The following is a 25,445-nucleotide window of genomic DNA, read 5'->3' as shown; positions in this document are numbered from 1 at the left end:
AAATTTTAATTTAAAAAAATGGCGCCCCCCTTCAAGTGGTGCCCAGGGCACGTGCCCTGCCTGCCCTACCCTAGATACACCCCTGGTCACACTTAAGGCACACAATGCTGTGACATATTGATCAATAGATTCACCAGGCAGTTGGGATCTAGAATATAACTTGTAACGTTCAGCAATCACATTCAAAGCAGGGTTGAAATGATCATCTAAAGCTTGAAGAGCAGCTTCAGAAGGGTTGGCATCCCTTTCCAAAATGGTAAGCAATGGCAAATGAGAATATATTCTTTGGCTTTCAGGGCCCAGGCAATGAAGCAATATCGCTGCCTGCTTTGCTAGAGTAGAATCAGGGGTCTGTATAGTGAGGAGGCAAGTTGCAGAACTAGGATCTTGTCATCTTGATTGTTTCCAGGCAAGAGCAGTTTCTCCTAGGGCGGACAAGAAAAAAGATAGTGCTGGGATATGAATCATGCTACAGCGGGAATCCAGTGAACAACAGGGTCCAGGATTGATAAGGAAAAAATATCTTCAGGGGTTGTGCAGATCAGGAAGCTGGAGAAACAACTGGCAGCAGCAACAGTAGAATTCAGCAGTTCAGGAACATAGGCCCAGTAATGCAAGGAGCTTAGGTGGCAGGGACATTCACAAGCTTTGCAGGCTCACACGCATAGCGGGTTCAAAATCTCATTCTCAAATCTTTTATAACTGTTTCCCTCATAAATACAAAGCAATCTTATGGTTGTTTAACTGTAGTGGTGTGCGAGCCAACTCGATTTCAAGCCACTCAGCTCTAAGAGGTTCAGGCCGAGCCTATCTGTGCCCAGTTTGGCTTGGGCCAGCTTGAAACTTACTGGTAAAGGGGAATCGGGTAAGGATTCCAGTACGGTGTGGGGAGGAGCCAGGGGGATTAGCTAAAGTGAGTTGCAGTGGGAGGGGGGTGGTTTTTTTTTAACTTTAAAAGTAAATGTTAAAGTTGTGGCGGCCACTCCCCCCACCCCCGCTGCAGCAGCAGGGTTGGTTCGGACCTGTTTTGGGCCTCTTTGCATGATTTTTTCACCTTTAAGGTAAAAAAAATCGCTTTCCTCCCAGTGCAACTCACTTTAGCTAAGCCCCCTGGTCCACCCTTGTACTGATAAAGGGGAAGCCTTAACCTATTCCCCTTTACCAGTAAGTTTTGAGCCGCCTCAATCCGATCCAGGCCCGGTTCAGCTCAACCTGAACCCCTTTGAGCCAAGTGGCTTGAGGTCGAGCCGGCTCGCACACCCCTATAGCAATTGCGTGTTCATGCAAATGGCCTCTGTGCATGCATGGAGGCCATTTTATTGATCTCTGAGCACGTGCAGAGGCCCATACCAGGCCCAAAATACACCCCAACTGGCCCTGCCTGCTCCACCCTTGAGGCTGCCGCAGCTACCACAGCCAGTGGTGGCACCTTTAAGGTAAAAAGTCACTTCCTTCCTGCCACAACTTGCTTTAGCTAAGCCCCCTGGTCTACCCTAGGGATGTGCACGAAAACGCTTGGCATTCCCTTTCTGGAGTGCTGAACCTGTTTGAATGCCAGCAGTTGAGCTGGCTCGCTGGGTGATGCCTTTCAAAAACAGGTAAGGAGCTCCTTTCATGCTTGTCTCCTCTCCCCACTGCTCCCCCGCGCTGGCACTTGTTTTAGAAACAGCCGTGCGGGGCTGCAGTGTTCCTTCCTGCAGTCCTGATTGGCGTTGGCATGCACATGGCTGGGGCACAGACATGCCGGCCATTTGCATGGTCAGCATTGTGTTGCTGACCATGCAAACGACTGGCACACCTGCACCCTAGCCGGTGCATGCTGATGCCAGTCGGGGCTGCAGGAAGGAACGCTGCAGCCCTGCACGGCTGTTTCTAAAACAAGCGCCGACGGGGAGAAAGTGTTGGGGAGGGGGTGAGCAGGTAAGGAGCTCCTTTCCTGTTTTTGAAAGGCACCCCTTCCTGCCTCGCAAGGGAGTGCATGAACAGCTTGTGCACATCCCTAGTCCACCCTTCCCCTTCACTGGTAAAGGGGAATCCTTACTGGATTCCCCTTTACCAAAAGAGCGTTGAGCCTACCCAAACTGGGCCTGGTTCGAGTGTCTACAAAACCAGAATGGACCCGGTTTAGCTAGACTCTGGTTCGATTCGCACCAAAGTGGGTTTTCCAGTTTTGTGCACTTCCCTATTTAACTAAGACTTTGTTCCAGAAACAACTCAATGTTTTCCTTATCCTTTCCGTCCCTTTTCTTTCTGACTCTGCCCCTCACCCAACACTTTCTACAGGATCTCCACTGGGACAAACTTCTGATCAACAAAACATAAAAGACTGCTAGATAGAATACAGTATTTATTTATTTAGACACTAAAACTTTGAGAATTGAACCTTCCAGGGCTGGGCAAAAGAGAAGCAAGGCCTGCTACACATGAAAGAGAGGCCTACTGGAAGGCTTGAACCAGATACCTATTGCTGGAAAAGTAGAGGAAGAGACAATTGACTGCAAAATGTTTTGGGGTGAGGTCAGGACTTGGATGCATAGGGTATAGCATAGTGCAGGGTAGCTGGATGTGTTTCTTGCTACTTTTATTTGTTCCTTATTTGTTCCTATTACTCATAGGGTTGCTGTGTTTTATATCTAAGATTTTATATATACCTGCTGTTTAAATTGGAATTTTAAAAATTTAATAAAATTTTCACTGTTTTGATTCAACACTTCTCTCAGTCCTTATTTCCATCCCACGCTTAATTGCCTCACCACTTTTCCTAGTTTAAGTCTGAAATGGAGGCCTAAAAAGCTGTTTGGTAGAGACAGCCATAAAAATAAAGAAATCTACATGTAAGAAATAAATAATTCATTAACCATGAGAAAGAAGGTAAGGGCAGACACAGATTCTTGACATTACCATTAGATGGCAGTGTAGCACTGACATCACTCCTAAATTCTCTTTAACTTCCTGGAAGAATTAAAAATGTGCAGTTACACTCTGTCAAAACATCAGCAGCAAACAGTAGCACTCCTGACTCTGCAGCTCCAGTGTTCCTTTTCTTTCTTTTTTAAAATTATCTTTTTATTGATAAATTTTCACATAAGCTACAAAATAGATGAAGAAAGAACTTCAGTATAAGTGACAAGCATAGACAATAGACACAATTGCAATTATATTACATCATATATGGCTTAAACATAAAATACTCAAGTTAACCTCCTGAACTAACACCAGCTGTTGCCAATTACCAATTAAAAAAACACATATCTGTTTTTTTAAAATCTGGAAGATACCTGCCAACTTGTGTGCCCCCTAATGTGTGGGACTGTGGCTGCTGCCCTCTGTGTGAGTCTGTGTGGGATCGGGGCCAGAGGGAATGAGTCAGCAGTTCTTGAGGACCAGCTGCCCAGATTAGCCATCTTTCTGGACTTATAAAAGGATGACTGCTCTGTGCCTCAGTTCTCAGGAGCCTTGCAGGGAGGAGGATGTTTTAACAGCTGCTTCCCAGAGACAGCTGCTGCCCAGTGGTGAGAGCCTGTGTTGCTGCAGTCTGCTGTTGTCATTCTGCCAGCCCCCTAATGTGTGGGGTTGTGGCTACTGCCATGTGGGTGAGTCTGTGTGGGATTGGGGCCAGAGGGTCAGCAGTTCTTGAGGACCAGCTGCCCAGATTAGCCATCTTTCTGGGCTCATAAAATGGCTGCTGCTTTGTGTTAGTGGGCCTGCCACTGATGGGGTTGCTCCTTTGGGGGAGCCATTTCAGGGGGCAGCGCGGGCAAGATGGTTTTTTGTGGTTTTTTGTTTTTGTTTTTTTGCTTCTATTGTGTGTTAGGTCCTGGGTGTTTCAGATGTGTCTTGGTTTGTCTGGGAATGGGGATATGGGGGTGTGTCCACTGACTGTGGGGTGGCTATTCCGGTGGTGGTGGTGGGGAATAGAAGAAGTAAAGTTGGCAGGTCAGCAAGTCATTACAGAGGGTTAGGGAAACCTATTAGCTGTTTCCCCTTCTGGCTGTCCTGCCAGCTCTTTGACCTTAGGGAGCAGTGCCAACCTCCAAAGATCCTCGCCCTGCTCCTCTGTAATGCCAGGTCTGTCCAGAAAAAGTCAGAAAGCATCCATGATTTGATTCTGGATGAAGGGGCAGACATGGTATGCATTACAGAGACTTGGTTGGGGGAGGCTGGTGGCTATGTCTGGTCCCAGCTTCTTCCTCCAGGGTACTTGGTTGAGGAGCAGGTGTGGGGATGTTTGCTGGCACAGTTTGCTTAGAGCCTTGATTGATTCTTCTTCTGTTGCTTGCCATATTTCTGTAGCTATTCCATCAATTCCTGTAGCCTTCTGACTTGGTAATAACCAGAGTGCTGATCTAACTTTATCTTCCCGTACTAGAGGGTCTTGCAAATAGGGAATATCTTCTAGAGTATCTTGGATTTTGACGTCCCTGCTGTACAGATCTTCAGTATGCTCCTTCCATCTCTGTTTGATCTTCTCTGAATCAGTTACTATCTGTCCTTTGGCATCCCTTAACATACCAATTTGTGGTTGAAACTTCCTTCTGTGTTCAGAGATCTTTTAGAAAACTTTTCTTGTTTTTCCGTTTCTATTTCTATCCTCAAGGTCTTTACAGATGTCACTGTAATACTGCTCGTCTCTTCTAACAGCTTTCTGAAATTCCCTATTAAGTTCCTTCCTGAGGTCTTTATCTCTCTTGACTTTGGCTTCTCTCCTCTTCTTTGCAATTTCCACTGTCTGTTCTAACATCCATTTAACTTTCTTCTGTTTCTTGGTCTTTGGCACTCTCTTTTCACATTTGTCCTTAACAACTCCACAGTTCCTCTGGTTCCCTATCAATGAGGTTCAGAACTTCAAAGCGGTTCCTGATGTTCTCCTTGAAAATGGTGGGTACATACTCGAGATCATATTGTGGAAGCTGGATAGCTTTGTTTTTCTGCTTTAGCTTGACTTGGAATGTGCACATGAGCAGTTCGTGATCCCACAGTCGGCCCCCAGCCACGTTTTTGCTGTTATAACTGAGCTCTTCCACCTCCTTGCACCAATAATGGAATCAGTTTTATTTCTGTGTACTCCATCTGATGAAGTCCATGTGTATACCCTGTTTCCCCAAAAGTAAGACCTAGCAGTAATTTCTGATGTACCGCTAATTGCCCTAGTGCATTTTTGGGGGCTAAAATTAATATAAGACACTGTCTTATTTTCGGGGAAACATGGTAGGTGCCACTTTGGTTGTATGAAGAATGTGTTAGCAATGAAGAGATCATTGGCTTGGCAGAAACTAATGTTGTTCTCCTGCTTCATTTCTGTTTCCTAGGCCATACAGTCTGACTGTGTTTTCCTCCTTACTATTTCCAACTTTAGAATTCCAGTCTCCAGCCACCAGCATCACATCTTGCTTGCGTGTTCTGTCAATTTCAGACTGAAATTGAGCAAAAAACTCATCAACTTCCGCTTCTTCTGCATCAGTTGTTGGGGCATAGACTTGAAGAACTGTCATGTTAAAGGGTTGTCCATGAAATCGATATTAGTTGGTCACTGACCATATTGTACCCAAGTACTGTCATTGCTATATCCTTCCTGACTATGAAAGCAACACTCTTCCTTCTTTGTTTCTCGTGTCCTGAATAGTAAACAGTATGATTTTCTCACTGATGCCCAAGATGTCAATCTGTAGTTGATTCATCTTTCACTGTGTCGAGCTTTCCCATATTCATGCTTTTTACATTCCACGTTCCCACTGTAATTCTGTCTTTGCAGCTTCAGATTTTCTTTTCCTGCATGGCAACATCAGCCACTAGCTCTCCAAAAGGCTTTAATCTAACTGTCATAAACACCATCAGTACTCTGAGAGATCCTCAGTTCTTCCTCAGTAGCATGTTGAGTGTCATCTGACCTGAGGGGCCCATCATCCAGCACTACATCGACAGTCATTCTGTCTATCCATGTGGCTTTCTTGGTAAAATGCAGGAGTGGTTTGCCATTGCCTCCTCCTGCACAGTGTGAAATGATGCCTTTGTCATTGTCATTGAAGTGATTGCCTGCCTCCAGCACCTTCCTGTATTGCTGCCTCCCAATATAGGTGCCTGCTTGCTTTACCTGGGCATCTGAGATGACCTTTGCACTTTTGGTGACCCTACTGGGAGTATACCTCCCAGTCATTCATCCCTCCCAGGAACGAACACACACACACACCCCGCCGCCATGATGAGGCAGCATAGCAGGACTTGGGGGGGATTTGAGCTTTTACAAGATCACAAATTTTCAAAGGAAACAAAAAACTTCTAAAATGTGTTTAGAACACTATCAGTCTGCAACTGTCTTTCATTTTGGAGCTTTTCTGAAGCTGTTCTTGATCCCTTGTGGTTGTAGATTTTGTCCCTTCTGAATGGGCTGCTTTGAGAACTCGGACCCCAGTTTGAGTGGAGAACAGACGATCTCAGAATAACTATTGTTAAGTGGTATCTGAGAGTGGGCTTGGTTCTGGCTGGGGGAATAAATGTATTTTTAAGGAATGTGCATTTTTAGATCCATTCACCAAAAGTAAACCCCATTTCAAAAGTAATGAAGGAAATGCATACATCTGTCTGTATAGTTAGACTTCATAAGGTTAATGAATATCTGGATTAGTTTATACTTACTGTCTGAGTTGTATGTATATCAATCAATCTTTATTACAGTCATAGACCAGCATAAAGTATACAGATGATCACATGTTAAAAGTGAGAGTAGATAAAAAGTGATTATATATAAAATGGTACATATTAATGCTAAAGGGACTAAAAATACTAAAAATAGTAGATAATACACCAGAAGCATGAGGGCCTAAAAGCCCGAGAAATAGTAAAATTCATAAAAATGCATGAAAGGCATAAAAAAGGGGGGAGGCATACAAATGTAATAAAGTTAAAAGACATGAGAAGACAGAAATATATAAAAGCCTGAGTGACAAAACTAGAAAAAAGCCAGATTAAAGGTTATAAGGAACAGTAAAAAGGGAGGCACGTGAACAACTCCAGGGCCTGCCCAGAGCCACTGAGAGTCAGATTAAGGCTGATAGGGATCACTGCCTGTCATCTGCCAACGAATGCTGATTGCAGCTGCACAGTACCTGGCGATGCTATATGTGATGGCAGGCTTAGAGTCGAGAGAGTAGCAAGGAGCTGTAGAATTGGCTCGGATGACTTGGATACTTGCTTAGCAATGGAAGGATGAGGGAGGTGTGAATGTCTCTATAGAACAAGCAGTAGAGGAGAACATGCTCAGTAGTTTCGATCTGCCCTAAGGCCACAGGGACATAGTTGCTCTGCAAATGGGGTCCTTCTATAACAGCCTTTTAGCACTGCTGAAGGGAGGCCATGACAGTGAGCCAAAGTGAACGCCCTTCTGTGCTTTGGAACCTCCAGTTGAGTGAGGTATGCTGCTGGAGAAGCAGAATATCTAAGCCTGTCACTGATATGAAATTTTGGGACCCTGCTGAGATCAGTTTGGCTCTCAATGTCTATAATGTGCTGCTTGATGGTTGCTTTTGCCTGATCATAGCCCATGCTGAGCAAGGTCAAGGGGGAAAGGCCCAGAATAGCTATTTTTGTCTTAATTGTCCGAATCCAGCTAGATTGGTAATCATCATTTAGGGTTGGGGGGCAAGACCAATTGGGCAAAAGGATAGTCTGAGCCAATAACAGAGAATGGCCACCCACACCCTAGCCTCCAGCTTGATCAGGCCTGTCTCCAGGCACAGAGTGGCATTGGAGACACATCTCGCTACTTGGAGCGCTGCCTGCAGGAATTTAGATTGTACAAGTTCCAGAGTCGAAATGTTGGGGAAGGGGCCCAATTGAGCACCATAGAGGAGCTGAGCTAGCGACTTGGCTGTGAACAGTTCAAGAGCCACGGGTACATAATGGCTTCCTCTTGTCCGTAGGAATTTGAGAATGGCAGGGGAGCTTCTCTGGGCATTTAAAGCCACTTGTTCTCCATGACCTTTCCTAGAGCCGCCAGAATGAAAAACTACTCCCAAGTATTTGAAATGTGCAGCTTGCTCAATCTTATGCCCCTCAGTCCACCAAGAGTGGATTTTGGGCCTCCTGGCGAAGGCCATAATTTTAATTTTGTGATAGTTGATTTCTAGGCAGTCCTCCCTGCAGTGCAGCATCAGGGCCTTCAGTGCTCTTCTAAGGCCAGTGGGGGTCCTTGAGAGGATGTCTGCATCATCCTCATATAACAGGATGGCAATGTGTCTCCCAGAGAGCTTTGGAGTGTGGAAATCTGGATTGCTGAGCTGGCCCACCATAGAGTTAATGTAGAAATTGAAGAGGAGTGGGGCCAAAATGCATCCTTGTTTGATTCCCGAGTTGTAACAGCTCTTATGAGGTGGCCTTGGGGCTACATCTCACCTTGAGTGATGGTCTACGTGCAGGGTACGAAGAAGGTATAGCAGGCGCTGGTCAATGGAGAAGGCTTCCAACTTCTCCCATAATTTGACACGTGAGATGGACTTGAATGCTGTCTTGAGATCAATGAAGGTGGCATAAAGAGAGGTCACCCTGCAGGTGGAGTATTTCTTAATAAGGTGCTGTAGAACTAGGCACTGATCAATAGTGGAGTGCCCTTCCCTGAGGCCTGCTTGTTCCTCAGCAAGAAGATTTTCCTGTTCCAGCCAATCCCTACGTTTCCCGGATAGTTTGCTAATGGTATTGAGCAAACTGACGGGTCTATAATTGGTGGGGTCATCCTTCTTGCCTTTTTTAAATATAGGGACAATGATTGCTATAGTTCTATGTATATTTTTTCTGGTCAGTGAACATAAATAAACTGAACACCAGGTGAGAGAAGCAAAAGTTAAACAAAGTTTGAATGCACACAAAATAAATTCTAGTAGTTTCAGAAATCAGGAGTGAAGAGAAATCTAGAAATGGTCAAGAGACAGAAAAATCTACTGAGCTCTCTGTTCCAGATCATTTCCATTAATAATTCAAGCTCTATTTAAAATTATTTGAGCTCTTAGAATTGACTGCATCAGCCAAATTATGGGGAAACATGCCTGAATTACAACTAAGTGTATGCTTCTCATGGCCAGCAGAAAATATGGTGTTTCATATCAATGGGATATCCAACACACACATCAATTTCTGCTATGTCAGATACAAATAATGCCTGTCAAATGTATGCTTTAAACTGAAACATGGGATAGGCACAAAAACAATTGTAAGCATTAGATTTGTATTGGTGGTATTATGTATTATGTAATATATATATATAGTATATAGTATAGTATTATGTATGTACTAGTATTTTTAAGCCTGTTAAAATAACGGGCGCTAGTTGGGTTATGTTTTTCCCCTCTCTGCGGCCGGCCCGGACCCGCCGCCATTAGAAAGTGCAACAGCAGCAGCAGCAGCAGACGCAGCAGAGGCCCGCCGGAGGGAGGCAGCGGCCGCCACAAAGAAGCCCCTTGAGGGCTGCCCCCGGAGGAGGAGGAGTGAGGAGGAGGAGGAGCGGGGCAGACGCGCGCAGGGCCACTTCCCCGGGGACGCTGGCGATGGCCAGGCGCCCAGAGCAGCAGCAGCATTCACGGCTCGCCCTGCTGAGCTGCTGCCTGAGCCTCCCTCCCCAGGCTGGGCGTGAGGAGGAGCTGTAGCGGCAGCTGCTGCTGCTGCTGCCAGGGGCGGGCGGAGCTCTTCTCCTCCGCGAGCCGCCGGTCCCTGCTTCTGCCTGCCGGCACTCGGCAGGCTGCCGGTGGCTCTTCCCGCGGTGGTTTTGGGGGGGGGGGTTCCTCTTCCCCCCGCCTGGCTTTGGCGGCGCGGCCAGGCCTCGGCCGCGGCTCTGCCGCCACCTCGGCCAGCTTCCTCCGCCGCCTCTCCCCCCCGGCTTCGGAGGTGCGGCCAGGCCTCGGCCATGGCTCCGCCGCCCCCTCGGCCGCACCTTGGCCAGCTTCCCCCATCGCCGCCTCCTCCCGCCTGGCTTCGGCGGTGGCGGCCGCTTCTCCTCAGCCGCCGCTTCTCCTTCTCCAACATGGCCGCCGTGTCTCTGCGGCCGTATCTTTCTCGGACGTTCTGGGCATGCGCTCCGCACATGCCCGCGCATGCCCAGAACAGCCGAGAAAGACACGGGTGCAGAGACACGGGCGCACACTCAAGCCTTTTATTATAGAGGATTACGCTCTTTTAGTTATAAGTAGACTTGCTGCAGCTTTTAAAAACCAGCCTTTTACATAACACACACAAGATGCCTCTGAATCCCAGTTGCAGGGGAGCAACAGCAGGAAAGAGCGCATGCCCTCACCTCTTGCCTGTGCATTTCCCAAAAGCATCTGGTGGGCCACTGTGTAAAACAGGATGCTGGACTAAATAGGCCTTGGGCTTGATCCAGAAAGGCTGTTCTTATGTTCCCTCTATTTTATTTTTATTTTAAAAATCTGTGCGAAGAATGAGTTCTGTTCTGGGCAGCACTATCAAGGCAGTGTGTGCTTTTCTTTTTTAGAGAGGAAGGATTTTAGCAATGCCCCACTTGCAGCTCCACCTCTGCACCACCCACTGTGGCTCTGCCCTCCACCTGCCCTGCCTGGCGCCCACCCAGTCCCAGGAGTCATCAGCTACCACTACTATTAAAAGAGACTGTCCAGCAGGGCCCCCTGCTGGCTTTACTAGCTCCGACATTCTCTCGGCAGCCAAGGCCAGAGAGGCCCTGGGTGGGGCGGCTGGCCAGGCCGAGCAGTCCAATGAGCGGCCAGCCGAGATGCTGCAAGACCAAGGAGCCGGGCTAGAGGGGTCAGGGAAAGGGAGGCGGCAGCAGCAGACAGAGGCACAGCTGAGGGGGATAAGGGTGAGAGCAGCCTGATATGGCAGGGTGGAGGTCCAATTAGTGGGGGCATGGGATGCATCAGTTGTCAGGAGGGATTTAAGGCAGGCTCAGCCAGTGATGAGGGGCAGTTGGAGGGTGAGTGGTGGAGACCTCCAGAGAGAGACTGCCACAGTGACCCCATGGAGCCTGGAGGACTTGGGTGAACCAAACCCCCTCCCCTCAAAAACCCTAGGAGAGGTGAGAGGGAGAAGTAAAACAAGAGAACGGCCGTGGAGAGACCAGTGTCGTGACAGAGACCTTTCCTGGAGAAACTGAGTTGGTTTGGGCTTCCCATTATAAAGACAGGGTGGGGGAAGACCCAACTGTGGTCTTGAGGTTTCATGTCTGCTTTTCAATGTTTACTGCTCATAACCTAGCAATTTCCTCATGGATTTGATTAAAAAATGTGAGAGTAAAAATGCCTCTTCTAGCACAAGTGGTGCAAATAGAAAGCTTTAAGAAGCTACAGAAGGTTTTACCTCTCCATCCATAATTCACAGGCACTGTTACCAGGGTCTGATGGACAAGTGTGTACTGCCACAGTCTGTGTCTATGCTTTGCTTAAAGTGGTGGGAGTTGCTGTCAAATGGGTGCAGACCCATGAACAGCAATGAAATACTCTAAGTCCTGCAGGATTGTGACCATGCTGTTGACACACTGGAATAAGAATAAAGAGAATGGATGTGTGACTTTGAAAACAAATAACTTTTATCTAAGGAGGCAGAGCAGAGTACTCTGGGTCCTGGAATGATCTTCTCAAATGATCCCCATTTTGATGCTCTTACATCACTTTTGGCTCCACTGCGCCCTTTTGCACTGTCTGTCACCTCTGATCTGCTCTCCTGAGTACCATACACTATAACTGAACCTCAGTTACAGCCCAGTCTTCAAGATCCCACGCCTTTTCCTCAGGCCCAAGGAGACATAGGCTTGCAGCCAGTACCTGATGGTCAACTCTCCGCAGCTTCCCAGGCCTGTCTATTGGAGGCATTTCTGATAGAGGCCCCATTCTGCTGTGTTTCTTCATCTGGATTGACATTCAACCACTCTGTGTCCTTTAGCGCTTATAACATGGAATATTGCTGGTTGGAAATCCAGAGTCAGAGAGAGTGCTTTTATGAAATACACCTCTAAATTTGACATTTTGTTTTTTAACGAAACATGGCTTGCTGATGACTGATTCCTGGATGGCTTTACATCACTTTCGCTTAGTGCTGTTACGGGTGTGGCAGGCTAAAGTTTGCTTATTTCCGCTGTGCTTCAGGCCTCAATTACCCACCTGTCACTTTTAGAATTATATGCCATGGCAGCCTGTGAGGGTTGGCAGCAGCTCCAGCCCTGTCAATCACCTCTTAAAGCCCAAGGAACCACCCTCCAGGTGGGATTCCTAAGGGAGGTGCTTTAGAATGGAGCAGAGAGTGGCAGTTAAACGGACTCTCTGTAAGCTCAGAGTGTTAGATAGGGATGGGCAGGGCTAGGGAGAGGATCTCTAGAGAGATAGCGTCTGTTCTGGGACTGGTGGGGTCCCAGGGAGGGACTGGGCAGGACAGGATCAGTGTCTACAGGTGATAGGCGATCCAACGGTGTCTACCTCAGTCAAATTGTTATCTACCTGTCCAGGTACACTGTGTAGAACATCTGCCAGTGGGTGAAATCTGTATGTCACATATCTTACATCATACAATATATACACCGTAGCCAAGCCTTGTTATTGTTATAGAAACCATTAGAAGTGTGGAACTCTGCTTTGGCAGAGATAAACCTTTAAGTTGCTTGTACATAAATAAACTTGATTTTGTTTTATTTAAAAGTACATCCTGTGTCCAGTGTGTTATACTTTCTCCTCATGCAGCCCTCAGCTACACTACTAGGGGTTGTCAGGATAAAAACTCAGAAAGAGTTTGGTGGTGGCAGCAAAGACTAGATAAAGAGAAGTTGAAACGAATACATATTTCTCAGTAATAGTGGTCCACATAAGTATAAGGTTTGGGGTACAAAGTACAGACCCCTGTCACTAGCAGTGTCCCCATTTTGGGTACAGTTTTGGGTACAGACCCCCCTCACTAGCTGTTTCCCAGACTGGTGAGTAGGGTGTAGCTCATCACACAGCCATATTTAAATTTAATGTTAGTCTGTTATTGATTAATGCACATATTCCACCTTTATGTATACATTCACAGATTAATAATATTTGGTCTAGATTAGGGAACAATATAAATACTCTCCAGTCCCTTTATCCATATGTATATATAGTTGTAGCCAGAGGCACCATTACAATACCTTGGGGAGTAGGTTGGTGGCCTCTCTTTCCTGGAGGGCCCCAGCATGCCTGCCTCCCCTTCCTGCAGCTGGAGCAGGCTCTGCAATACCTCCTCCATGCCCAGTGCACAGGCAGCATGGGGCTGGCCAACATCAGGAGGATCACCTGGCCCTTGGGAAGCTCCCGTGGGCTGGGGCAGGCTACATGCTACAGCCCCCCCTACCAACTATCTGCTGTTTGTTGGGTGGGTGGGGCTTCCAAGAGTCTATCTGCCAGCCTCCCTGAAGCTCTCCAGTACAGAATGGTAGGCTGCCTGCAGGCTGCAGAGAAGAAAGGAGCCCAGTGCTGGCTGCCCACCAGAGCATTGAGCATACCTTCTGCCCTGCCCCACTCTGCTTCCATCTACTGGTGTGCTGAGCCTGTGCCGGCCTCCTCCTCAGAGCCAGCAATGGAAGGTATGGGATTTTCCTTTTGTGGTTATCCCCCCCCCACCTTTGTATATTTATGGAATGGGTTGCCATAGGGCTTTGATACTGGGCACAGATGTAGGGCAGAGTAGGAGGGCTCTGTATATTTAATTTGAAGAGGATTGGTAAATGTATTTATTGTAAATGTTTTTTGAATTTAAAAAAAACCATCAAAAAAGTATCATAAGTGGCTTGTTCCATGGCAGAAAATTACAAAAAAATCTGGAACTGAAGTGCTACCCCCAACCTTGGACCATCATTCTACCCTCATGTGGAGGAATCTGCCATTTGCCTTCACAAAAATGGGTAAAGTGTCCTCATTTTTGCCCCACCCTTTACATCTCCTGGAATGGCTTGACACAGAATTTTGATATTGTTTGATAGATGTAGGGCAGGAGAGCTCTGAGTATTTAATTTTGAAGCAGATTTGTCAATCTATTTTTTTAAAATATTTTTTTCTGTCAGAAAGAATTCTCTCTATCCATAGAGTACTTCACACCTAGTCAGGGCTGTCCTTAGGGTGGGGCAAGCAGGGTGATGAGCCCATTCGCACGACCGGGTGGGCAGGCAGGGCGGGAAGGCAGGGTTCAAATTACCTTCCCCTATACAATCCCTCTTCATCCTTCTGGCGCACAAGCTTTAAGCCCACATGACCTGTGCTGCCGGATGACTATCCATGCTGTTCCTGGCAGCATGGAGCAATAGAGTATAGGACTTGTTTTCCTGGCCTCTGCATATCCCTCAAGGCACTGCATGACAAATGCAGTTGCGGTTTTAACTTTCCCCCTTACAAATGCACTATATGTCCAAGCTGGTTTGTGATCCAGGTGTGTGTTTGAACTGTGGAGCAAAGGACACAGGTTGTGTCCCAGTTGGGTTATGAATGGTCAAGAATCCATTGGAGATTGTATTGTCTTTTTTTTTACAAATGCATTGTGGCCTAGACTTGTGGATTTGTGGTGAATGAACAAGAAAGAGTGGAATTGGGTGTGGGGGGGATTGTGTAATGTCCCCCCCCCCGCAATATACGCACTAGCCCACACTTGTGGGCTTGTGATAAATGATCAAGAAGGTGTGTGGATTCTCCAGCTGTTTGGTGGGTGGGAGGAGCTGGCTGAGGCAGAGCATTCTGTGCACTGCTGCCTCAGTCTGTGCCTGCCTTTGCCAATGGGAAGCTCTATGAAACCATGGTGTGGGGGAGAGGATGCTTATTTTGCAAGAGGGCCCCAGTAACTCATTAGATACAGGCTCCAAAATTACCTAGCTACACCCCTGACTCACCCTATTCTCTTTGCTCATGGATCTTCCCTCCCTTATACCTAGTTCTCTCAAATAAATTAATGTTGCAAACAACAAGGAAATTTTTTTTTTGAGACTGCAAGGTCACACCAGTCTGGAACATCTGAATGAATACAGGAAAGTATTTTTTTTTACTCACAGAAAGAGATGGACATGTTGGTGGGGGAGGCAAGCTGTGTTTTTAGAAACTACATTTTTGCTGACAAATACTCCACCAGGAGATCTGATGTGTGAACAGATCAAGTGCAAGAGGTGTGGCTACCTGGGGTTGATTTGGGGAGTGTCGACTCCATCTGGCATGCCCCTCAATTCCAGTTGGGCGCACCTCCTCAGCCTTCTTCCCTGTGGTGTGCAGTCCACTTTCAGTCACCTAGCTAGCTTGCCAGTGTTTTCCCTCACACTCGCCTTATCTTCACTCTTTCATATTTTAAAAAATAATAATTCCATGCCATATATGTGCTTATTTATGTTTGTACAACCCTGCAAATCCACTAGCCATAATATGTCTGGCTGGGTTTTTTTTTTTTTTTTTGGTTTTTTTTGGTGGGGGGTAGATTGGGGGAGGGGTTCTTTAGCTCTGGGTTTTCCCCCAAGCCCACATGCCTGGTTTTCCCCTTTATTTTTTTCTTTAAATCTTTTTACATGGTATTTGTGCTTATTCATTTTTGCACAAGCCAGTAAACCCACTTCAGTTGCTTAACTTTTACAACTGTAACATCTCAGGGTTGTTTTCTTAGGGTGCAGGTGGGCGTAGCTTGCCAGTGAAATGGCCAGCAAGCTGCTTTCAGCTAAGAGTTGGCTCATGGGCCATTTAAAAATTAAATGGTTTGAGCCATGCTTCTCAGCTGAGAATGATCAAGGATTCAATGTGGTGGGTTCTCTAGTGCAGGGATCCTCAATGTTGGGCCCCCAGATGTTAGTGGATTTCAACTCCCATAATCCCAAGCTCCAGTGGCCTTTGGTTGGGGATTATGGGAGTTGAAGTCCAATAACATCTGGGGGCCCAACGTTGAGGATCCCTGAGGGGAGAATGGCAGGGAAGGCTGCTTAAACTTACCTTCCCCACTGAGACAACCACTCCTCCGTTGCTGGGCACATTACCCACACACCCCTCTGCTGGTGCAGGCAACGTGGAGGGTTGGGAGCAGGGACACATCATCCTGGCCCCCGGAAATCCCATAATGCACCACGTGAGTGTGTGGTGCATTGTGGGGATCCCTCTGGCACTGGCTGGGAGACTGCTCCTGTGTCAGTGCTGCATGGTGCTGACATACCAACACTTCGCCTGAGTTAAGGGCTAATCCTGGTTATAAGGCAGGCTCCCTAAGTGGGTTTGCTGCTGCGCCGCCGCTGAGAGCCACACAGATGCTGGAGGTTCTCACGCACAGCCCAAACCAGTCTGCCTTAGCCCAGTCTTGGCTGCATGTAAGAACAGCCTCCCTGTCTGTTGCACCCTGAAATTGATTCTCAGATATTGGTCCACAGCTGAAAAAGCTGCAGATGCAATGAAGTATCCAGAAGCAGTGCTAGATGTGCGCAGGAGCACTATGGAGTTAATTTTTAAAAAATAAAAATATGTATTAATATGTGCTCATATGGCATGCTGTGAAGTACTAACAGGGTGCATATACCATCCCAGTGTGCGACAGTAGGGCGGAAATGCAGGAGCACTGTGCTGGCAGCAGGTGGGACAATCAGTGGGAAATCTGAAAAGAGGTAGGTAGTGATGGGCAGGGAAAAGAAAATGTCGAAGGGTGCAACCCAGAGTATTTCCTTGCAAAAAACACCAAAAAAACCCACACCTCCTGTGTGGATGGAACAAAAGGGAAGAAATGTGGCAAGATAAACTGCAGGAGTTGATGTCCCATTGTTCTCCTGTTATTGTTCATGACTTTTCACTATTCCTCCTGCAATAAAGCTCCCCATCTGGAAAACCCCTAAGTTAAAAGACACATCCCATCAGCAGAAAGATGGACAGTATTTAAATGATCTCTTTTCATAGGCTCCTTTCCTCCCACAAAGGAATACTAGAGAAGGGGGATTACTCACTGAAATGCTGACCCAACCAGCTTCCAGGGGTTGAACGAATTCAAGATGCTAATTTTAGACCCTTCCCATGTTCATGAGGCTCCCATGGTTAGGTGTCCTGAAAGTAAGGGAATAATTACCTGGTCTGAAATACTAAGTTGTCCAGTTCATCATTCTCAGCAGAATTATGAATTGGGCTCCATGTTCCTCAAAAATTCTGTTCCAGTTTGGAATGTACAATGAGGTTCTGCACATGTTCAGCAGACCAGATGCCCAAAGCTAATTGCTTTGTAGGTTCACATATCAACTTTTAAAAAATGTCCACACCTTACTCTTGATGAAACTCTCATTGATTGTTGTGAACTACATGACCTGAACACCTAACCAAGCACCCTTTTGTCTGCTAATCTCTCTACTTGAGTCATTTTGCTTGACTAGTCTTGTAAAGGTTTGTGTTACAAACTTGTTACAACAAATGTAATTGTTGTCCCCCACCCACATCTGAAATCCTGCCTTGTTCCCAGGAGTGCACATGGTGGCAGCTGAATTTCCAAATGGCACTGGGAACTTCCTTAGTTGGCACTGGGAACTACAATTCCCTGAAGCAATGCAACAAGGCATATGCACATGGCACCATCAGGTCGCATGTGCCAACATTCCAATCTGGGTGTAAGCTCTTGGGAAACCAATTTGTTTTCTAAACCCTCATTAAGGAAACTGATAATTTTGAAGCCAATTCAAAGCAAGCCAAGAGGGGTTTACCTATCTCTACCTCAAAGTAATTAATTGAAAACTAGCCTTCCCTTAATATGCTAAAAAAGAAAGAAAAAAAGAAAATCCCAACTCCAATTCTTTATAAAAGCAGAGTCTTAGCAGAAAGTTAGCCTATAAATAATATCACTTTAATAAAGGGATGGATTATCTTAAGAGATAGAGATGTTTGTTTACACTGTGTAGTGATCAGCCACCCCTCCCCTAAAGAGTGAACTGGAAGTGATCCTTGTCCTTCTGACTGACAGACTAGTGAACTCCAGGGGTCAGCCAATCAGCATGCCAGGTGGGTGGGACCTAGAGAGCCGTTGGGAGGAAGGAGAGGCTGTTTGTTAGAGAAGAAGCAGACTGGGGGTGAGAGCAGGACGTGTGGCCATGGAGTTTGGCTGCAGAGGGATGGCTGCAGATCTTGGAAGATAGGACTGCAGGGGCTTGATTCTCAACCAGGGTTTTGGTGAGTCCAAGATAGGGGAAGCCATGGCTTTGGCTTCAGGAAGTTTAGTCTAGGGAAAGTTTGTTTTGTCAGATTTTGTGTTATACTTTCTGTTTCTTTTGTGTGTGCTTTATATATCCCTGATATTGGTCTATTGTTTTTTATCTGCAATGTAATTAAGCTAAGAAACACTAACCTACACCTATCCAGCCACGGCATTGCAAAAAACTCTGTAAGTTTTAATTGTGCCTTTGTATTTCCCTGTATGCCTGTTCCTTGCAACAGGGTAACCACGATTTTTAAAGCATGCTGCCCCATCTTCATCTGGGGTGCATTTTGAAGTATTCTTGTAACTTACTATTTTTACCTGTAACTAAAAGCTGAGAAAACCACAGGCGGAAGCAGTCTGTAGGCTCCGTCACGGAGCCACTTGGGGCTGCGGGGATAGGGGACCGCCCAGCCCCCCGAAATCCCATAATACCCCATGCAAGTGCACGGGCCATTCTGTGGAGACCCCCGAGGTTGTTGTAGCCTCTCAGTTGGATGTCTCATTGCAAGTTGCTGCAGCGTGGAGCAGCACCACAGCAATTCATGATCAGGGGAATGGGGTTAGCAGAGCACTCACTCCACTAACCTTGTTTAAGGGGAGGGCTACTTTGGTGGGCTAGCTGCTGTTGAACCATCAAGGCTCACTCGTGAGCCCGGTGGTTGTCACAATGGGTGGGGGGAGAAACCGGGTTGGGCTCCCTTAGCCCAGCTTTCCTCCATCATGAGAATAGCCTCACTGACTAGTATTTTAAGTGATTTCCTAAATAGCATTTGGTAATTCCTCTGAAATACATATTTTCTAGGTTTTATAATGCTGCTTCTATTTAGCTGCATTTATGAGGCAGCTTGGTTTTATAATGAACTTGCAAAGTCCAGCAACTATTACTATTATAATCAAGAAAGGACTTTTCCTTCACTTCTGTCAACCATAGCCAACTCCAGCTGTGTGAAAAAAGCTGCTACCCAAGTGGCCTAGTTATATAAGCAGTAGGAGTTGTGATCTCACATGAGATCATAGCTTTTCCATGAAATGAACAAAGCACAACTTCTGCTTTTTCAATTCAGGAGAAGGGGTAATTTTTCTGTACAATTGCACTGCTTCCATGTTACGCTCCTTATATGAACAAACCATTTCTGTAAAGAGTTTTTTTTAAATACAACTGGAGATGGTGTTGATCACTGGGATGAAATCTCTACATCTACACACCTTTGCATGAAACCCCAAATAGATCTCATTGAACCAGCCCAGATGTAACCTCTTTGACCAGTGTCAGGAGGATTCCTGCCTATTGGCCCAGAGGAATTATGCTTGGGCACTGCAGGTCAGGCAGGGCATTGTGGCTTATAAGCCTGTGATGGTTAGTGGCAGCTCTAGTCCTCTCAATCACCTTTTAAAGCCCATGGAACTGCCCTCCAGGGAGGGGCTTTAGAATGGAGCATAGAGTAGCAGTTAATCTGTCTCACTGTAAGCTAAGAGAATCAGATTTAAACGCTCCCCCTTCTTTAAACTATTTAAAGGCTCCCCCTTCTCCAAATATTCCTGTGAGAATTTGAACTGAAATTTCTCCAAAGTCAAATTTGAAAGAGGAATTTTAGGGTTCCCACCAAAGGCAACCACAGGGCTCTGTGATCACCAGGAATCGACATCGACGCGATGGCACACATCAAGGAAAAAGATAAAATAACTTTCTCAGACAGTTTCTCCAGATCCTTTCCTAAACACAGAAAAGTAGCCTGCCAGGGAGACAAGTCCAGTCAGGATTCTTCCCAACACACTATATTTTTATGTTCAAGAGGGAAGGTATCATTTTGTTTGCAGGGGGAGGTATTCAAGCATGTAACCTTACCCTACATGTAACCCTTATTCCTTTTTCTATGTAAACCAGCAGTTTGTGATCTTTTTCACTGAAAAGCAGTCTATCATGGTTGCCTTCACACATCACTCAGCCACAAAGTATGGGAGAGTTGCTTGTTGCTGCCAAGAGTGCGCTCCCGCTACTGCTGCTGTTTTTGTGAGACCTGAAGCCAAGACTGTCATGTGGAGAATGTTAGTTACTGACCTCAGCCCAACATACAAAACCAACATTTGAAGCAACCATCAACAGTGGAGACTTCAGATTTCACAGCGGCAGTAACTCATGTCCAGCAGCAACCAGCGGCTCTCTCATAATTAGTTGCCACCATTATGTGTGAAGACACCCTATTATTATAATATTAATAATGCTCCAGTCTGAAATGATAAAACCCAGGAAAAGCTTTACTGGCCCTAATGCTGCTGGGTTGGGGAGCTTTTGCCACTCTGCCTTTACCTCAGCAGTCTTTTGTTCTTGCCAGTGCTAATCTTCCCAGTATTTTTGATTCTTTAGGTATAGGATCCCTGCTACCCCACCCAGTTTGATTTTTTAGGTATAGGATCCCTGCCACCATACCGAGGGGGTGCCGCCCCACCTTGCCACCCAATACAAACACATTTCTAGTCTTAAAAAAAGTAGAATTCATCCAGTTCCTCCCCCCACTTAATTAATAAAAAGCACAAACACAACACAGCCCCAGAACATAAGAACAGCCCTGCTGGATCAGGCCCAAGGCCCACCTAGTCCAGCATCCTGTCTCACACAGTGGCCTACCAGATGCCACTGAAAGCCTACAGGCAGGAGTTGAGGGCATGCCCCCTAGGGATTTGCAAAACATTTTGACAATAAAATGTTTCAAGTGAAAATGGACCATTTGGAGCGTCTCGAGCTCAAAACAAAATGCCCTTGTCATGGATCCCACCATGCTAACACCATGTGTCATGGACCAGTCTCAACCAGCCCCATGATCTTAAGCTTCACCACTGCCACCAAGTAGACTTTTGTATTTTTTCTGGCTGTTTCTACTACAATAGCTTTCCAAACCTCTCTCTCATTCATGATTAGGTAGGGTGGAAAGGCTTCTAAGCATGGAGTGGGGAAACAGACAGAAGCTACATTTTTTTTAACTTCAAAATGCTACAACTTTACTTTAAAATAATTCAGTTCAAAACAATAGTTCTTTTGGAAAATTTAGTACAAAACAGCACCATTTGAGCACAAGGAACAAATAAAATATGAGCAAAACACACCCAATCTATCCAGCCCTAATACTGGCCCCTCACAGAGTCCTTACCATGAGTCCTCAGGCCTGGCTTGTCCCTTGTTCAGCTTCAGGTCATGCTCTTCCTTCCTTCTCTGTTCTGGGGGTTCAGTACCAGACTGTTTCTTCAGCTGCTTTTGGAGTGATTTGGCCCTCCAGAGAGTCACAACTCTCCCAGTGATTTCTCAGCTCTCCTTCCACCACCAGCTCTGATACTGACAGCAACTTGCACTCCTTGTACTCCTTCCCTTGGACTCTCTTCAACTCTCCAACTTGCACATAAACTCTGCTGAAGGCAGCCTCCTTATATTCTACTTGCCCCCTCCAATTCTTTTCAAACAAACCAATCAAAACAACTCAAGTTCCATCAAGCAAATTAAACCTCTCTTCCCTCCAAAATCAAACCAGCAAAATGCTTCTCCCTCTGAAACCAAACTATAGAACAGCAGCTGTGAACTTTTGACCCCCTGCTCAGCTTTTTAACATAGGGAGTAAGAATTCCAAATGTGCCTGCACCACAGATTTGTATAAGGGCACTGTGATATTAGCAGTTTTATTTTCAACCCTCTTCCTAATGATTTCAAGCATGGAATTGGCCTTTTTCACAGCTGCTGCACATTGTGTTGACATTTTCAATAAGCTGTCCACCATGATCCCAGGATCTCTCTCTCTTGGTCAGTCACCAACAGCTCAGACCCCATAAGCATATATGTGAGTTGGGGGGGGGGGGTTGCTCCAATATGCATCACTTTACACTTGCTAACATTGAACCACATTTGCCATCTTGTTGCTTGCTCCCCCAGTTTAGACATATCCTTTCGGAGCTCCTTGCAATCTCTGTTGGATTTCACTACCCTAAATAGTTTGGTGTCATCTGCAAATTTGGCCCCGTTGCTACTTACCCCAACTTCTAGATCACTTATGAACAAATTAAAAAGCACTGATCTTAGTACAGACCCCGCAGGGACCCCACTTCTTACTTACTTGCATTTAGAGAACTGTCCATTTATCTCTACCCACTGTTTCCTGTCCTTCAACCAGTTACCACAGTTGAACCTTTCCCCTTATCCCATGACTGCTATGTTTTCTCAAGTGGCTTTGCTGAGGAACTTTGTCAAAAGCTTTTTGAAAGTTCAAGTATACTATGTCAACTGGATCACATTTATTCACGTGCCTGCTGACCCTCTCAAAGAACTCCAAAAGGCTGGTGAGGCAAAATTTACCTTTGCAGAACCCATGCTGGTTCTCCCTTCTATATGCTTGACAATTTTATCTTTGAAAATGCTTCCCATCAATTTGCCCGACACAGTTAAGCTAACCAGCCTGTAATTTGCCAGATCCCCGATGGATCCCTTTTTGAACAATGGCTACTTTCCAGTCCTCTGGTACAGAGCCTGATTGTAGGGAAAAGTTTGCAAGGAGGTTGACAGTTTTGCATTTGAGTTCTTTAAGGACTCTCGGGTGGATGCCATCTGTCATTATATTTGTAAACCATAAATTCATCGGCTGTGTTTGCATAGCTTTTCTTTGGTAACCTTTTTAATATATAAAAAGGAGGGAGGAGTGGCAAAGAAGAGGTATTATAATTGTGTGAAAATCTTTATAATCTCCTTATCTGGAACCTCTCCAGCATCTTCCCCAGGTTCATTCTTTGGCATCTCCAGGAGGCTGTACACACATGGCTTTTGGTTTGAATCTCCTTCAGGATGGAGAGTGTGAGTCCACATATCAACTGCCTTTACTTCGAAGTCCCTTTGTGCTATCAGGAACCAGTACAGACAGAACTCTGGTTTTCCCCAAATCAAGGCTGCACATTCTGGATTAGCCCGATTTATGTCTGACTTAAAATAATCCTCTATTTCCAGCGGTTTTTGAAAAAAGCCTGTAAGGCCCTGCCGCTTTCCCTTGACGTGTGGAGTGCCGTTTTTCAAAACTCTGTGTTTTTCAAAACTCAGTGAAACTGTTGAGTATGGTCTGCTCTGAGTATTTGCAATTGCAAGCACTGGGGTGGGGGGAAAGGGTTTTTAGCAGATTGGTGAAGTTCTGTGGAAGGAGTCCAGGGGAGAGGGAGGGAGAAATTCCTGAGTTAAATGCAAGCACCAACTGCAAAATGTGGTGGGAACTCACAGGAAAAAAGATCTGTCAGGGATTGCAAGAGAGGAGCCGACACTATGTGAACTGCCTGTTTAATGCCCTGAATTAAACATCTTGTGAATCTGCTGCAAAGCAGATTCACTCTTCAGATACCCCGAGGCATAAAGCCATGTGTGAATAAACTCCAGGTAGCTCTAGGACAGAATGCTGTCTGAAACTCTGCAGAGCAGCTGCCAGTCAGTTTATGAAGACAATACTGAGCTGGATGGACCAATGCTCTGATTCAGTATGACAGCTTAACATAAACATGAAAGTCATACCTGAGATAAAGCTACACTGGATGTAGCTTATATACATAGAATACAAGTGAAAGAGTTCTGGTATGCAAGGACAAGGCAGTGGAGTGGAATCAGGAATATTAATAGTTTAATGAAATAGATATTATGTACAGAGAGGTAAGTGCACACTGCTTGTCAAGAATCTTGCTGCTGGCTGTTTGTTAGCCCCGCCTCTACTCCAGGACTGGAATACAAGTGACTAAAGCCCCATTCAAAAGCTGGCCTGGATCAAGGAATGGATTAACCAAAAACACCACACTACACAGTTCACTTGGGCAACTTGGTAAGCATTATGCTCTGCCGGGGGCTCTAAATATGCTGACTTTGGTTCTAAAGATGCTGGAGAGGTTTCCAGATAAGGAGATGATAAAGATTAGCATACTTAATTACAATACCTCTTCATTACAACTCCTCCCTCCTTTTAATATATTAAAAAGGTTGTCATAGTAAAGCTATACAAACATAGCTGGTGAATTTATGGTTTACAAACAGAATTGTCAGGGCTGGCCCTGGGGTATTTGACACCCAAAGCGAAGTATGACTTTGGCACCCCACCCACCACGCCACATTCCATATAGAGTGGATGTGTTGCACAACATGCACACAGACACCCCTAAGTGAATGTAGACAGGACTGGGCTGCAAATGCACTTTGAACACTTCTTGCATCTCTGACACAGATGTAAGATTGGAACATAGAACATAGGAATCTGTCTTATACTGAGTCAGACCCTTGGCCCATCTAGCTCACGGACAGGAAGCGGATCTCCAAGGATTCTGACAGGAGTCTCTCGCAACCTTATCTGGAGATGCCAGGGAGGGAACTTGGAACCTTCTGCTCTTCCCAGAAAGGCCCCATCCCCAAGGGGAATATCTTGCAGTGCTCACATGTAGTCTCCCATTAAAATGCAAACCAGGCCAGGTCCTGCTTAGCCAACAGGTCAATTTATGCTTGCATTGGTAGATCTACATTGGTAGAATACGTATGTGGTTTAAAGACTCTCATCCCTTCTCTACCCCAATTACCCAAGCATCTGTTTCTCTCCTCTCTCCTTTAAATGGTTCTTTAAATGGTGAGGTTCGTCTGCAGTTGCCGCCAACTCGTTTGGCAGCTACTCGGGAACGGGCCTTCTCCGTTGCTACCCCTGGGCTTTGGAATGCGTTCCCTGTTGAAATAAGAGCCTCCCCATCTCTGGCAACTTTTAAAAAGGCGCTGAAGACACATTTATTCATCCGGGCTTTTAATTAGATTTATAGTTTTAATATTTTTATTATAGGGTTTTACATGTTTTAAATGTTTTCAATGATTTTAATTGTTAATTGATTTGATGTTTTAAATTATTTTAATTGTAAACCGCCCAGAGAGGGATGTTTTGGACAGTACAGAAATATTTTAAATAATAATAATAAATCCCAGTTACCCCCCACATCTGACACTGCTGTAGAGGCGGGCAGGACCTAGCAGATAGCCAGGCTTTAGCTATCTCTGTTTTATGTTTCTTCAAAACAAACATTAAAAAGTAACAACTGAGAGGAGGTGGCAGAAGGTCCAGACATGGCAGGTGTGAGTGTCTTTTCTCTTGTATCCAGCCTCCAGGGGGAAAGGAGTGATTAAATAGAGAGATTTAGCTACCCTGAGTCCTCCCCTCTGATCCACCCTCAGCGAGAGGCACAACCTCCCAAACTCCAATTGCCTGCGGAAGCACAACTTGGGAGCCCCATCTGGAGCACTCCAGCAGCTTCTTCTTCTTTCGTCTGGC

General features: G+C 45.8%; 1 protein-coding gene and 1 long non-coding RNA gene across 5 annotated transcripts in view; both read left to right on the top strand.

Annotated features, from left to right (window-relative positions):
- Positions 1–2,708, top strand: part of LOC128344262 (uncharacterized) — a 30,718-nt gene extending 28,010 nt beyond the window's left edge. For all 3 annotated transcript variants that reach the window (XR_008315758.1, XR_008315759.1, XR_008315757.1), the window contains exon 3: positions 2,284–2,708. This is a non-coding gene — a long non-coding RNA (uncharacterized LOC128344262). The remainder of the gene's footprint in view (positions 1–2,283) is intronic.
- A 761-nt stretch (positions 2,709–3,469) lies between these two features.
- STAT6 (signal transducer and activator of transcription 6) overlaps positions 3,470–25,445 on the top strand; it is a 177,949-nt gene continuing 155,973 nt past the window's right edge. Inside the window, exon 1 of one of the 2 annotated variants that reach the window (XM_053294032.1) lies at positions 3,470–3,512. The gene's annotated coding sequence lies outside the window, so the exon portion shown is untranslated. Of the gene's footprint in view, positions 3,594–25,445 lie in introns of both variants that reach the window. The other variant, XM_053294030.1, reaches the window with a different exon arrangement.

This window comes from Hemicordylus capensis, chromosome 2 (assembly GCF_027244095.1).
Source record: "Hemicordylus capensis ecotype Gifberg chromosome 2, rHemCap1.1.pri, whole genome shotgun sequence".
Lineage (NCBI taxonomy): Eukaryota > Metazoa > Chordata > Lepidosauria > Squamata > Cordylidae > Hemicordylus > Hemicordylus capensis.
The sequence above is the reverse complement of the archived record's forward strand: the minus strand, read 5'-3'. Positions and strand labels throughout refer to the sequence as shown.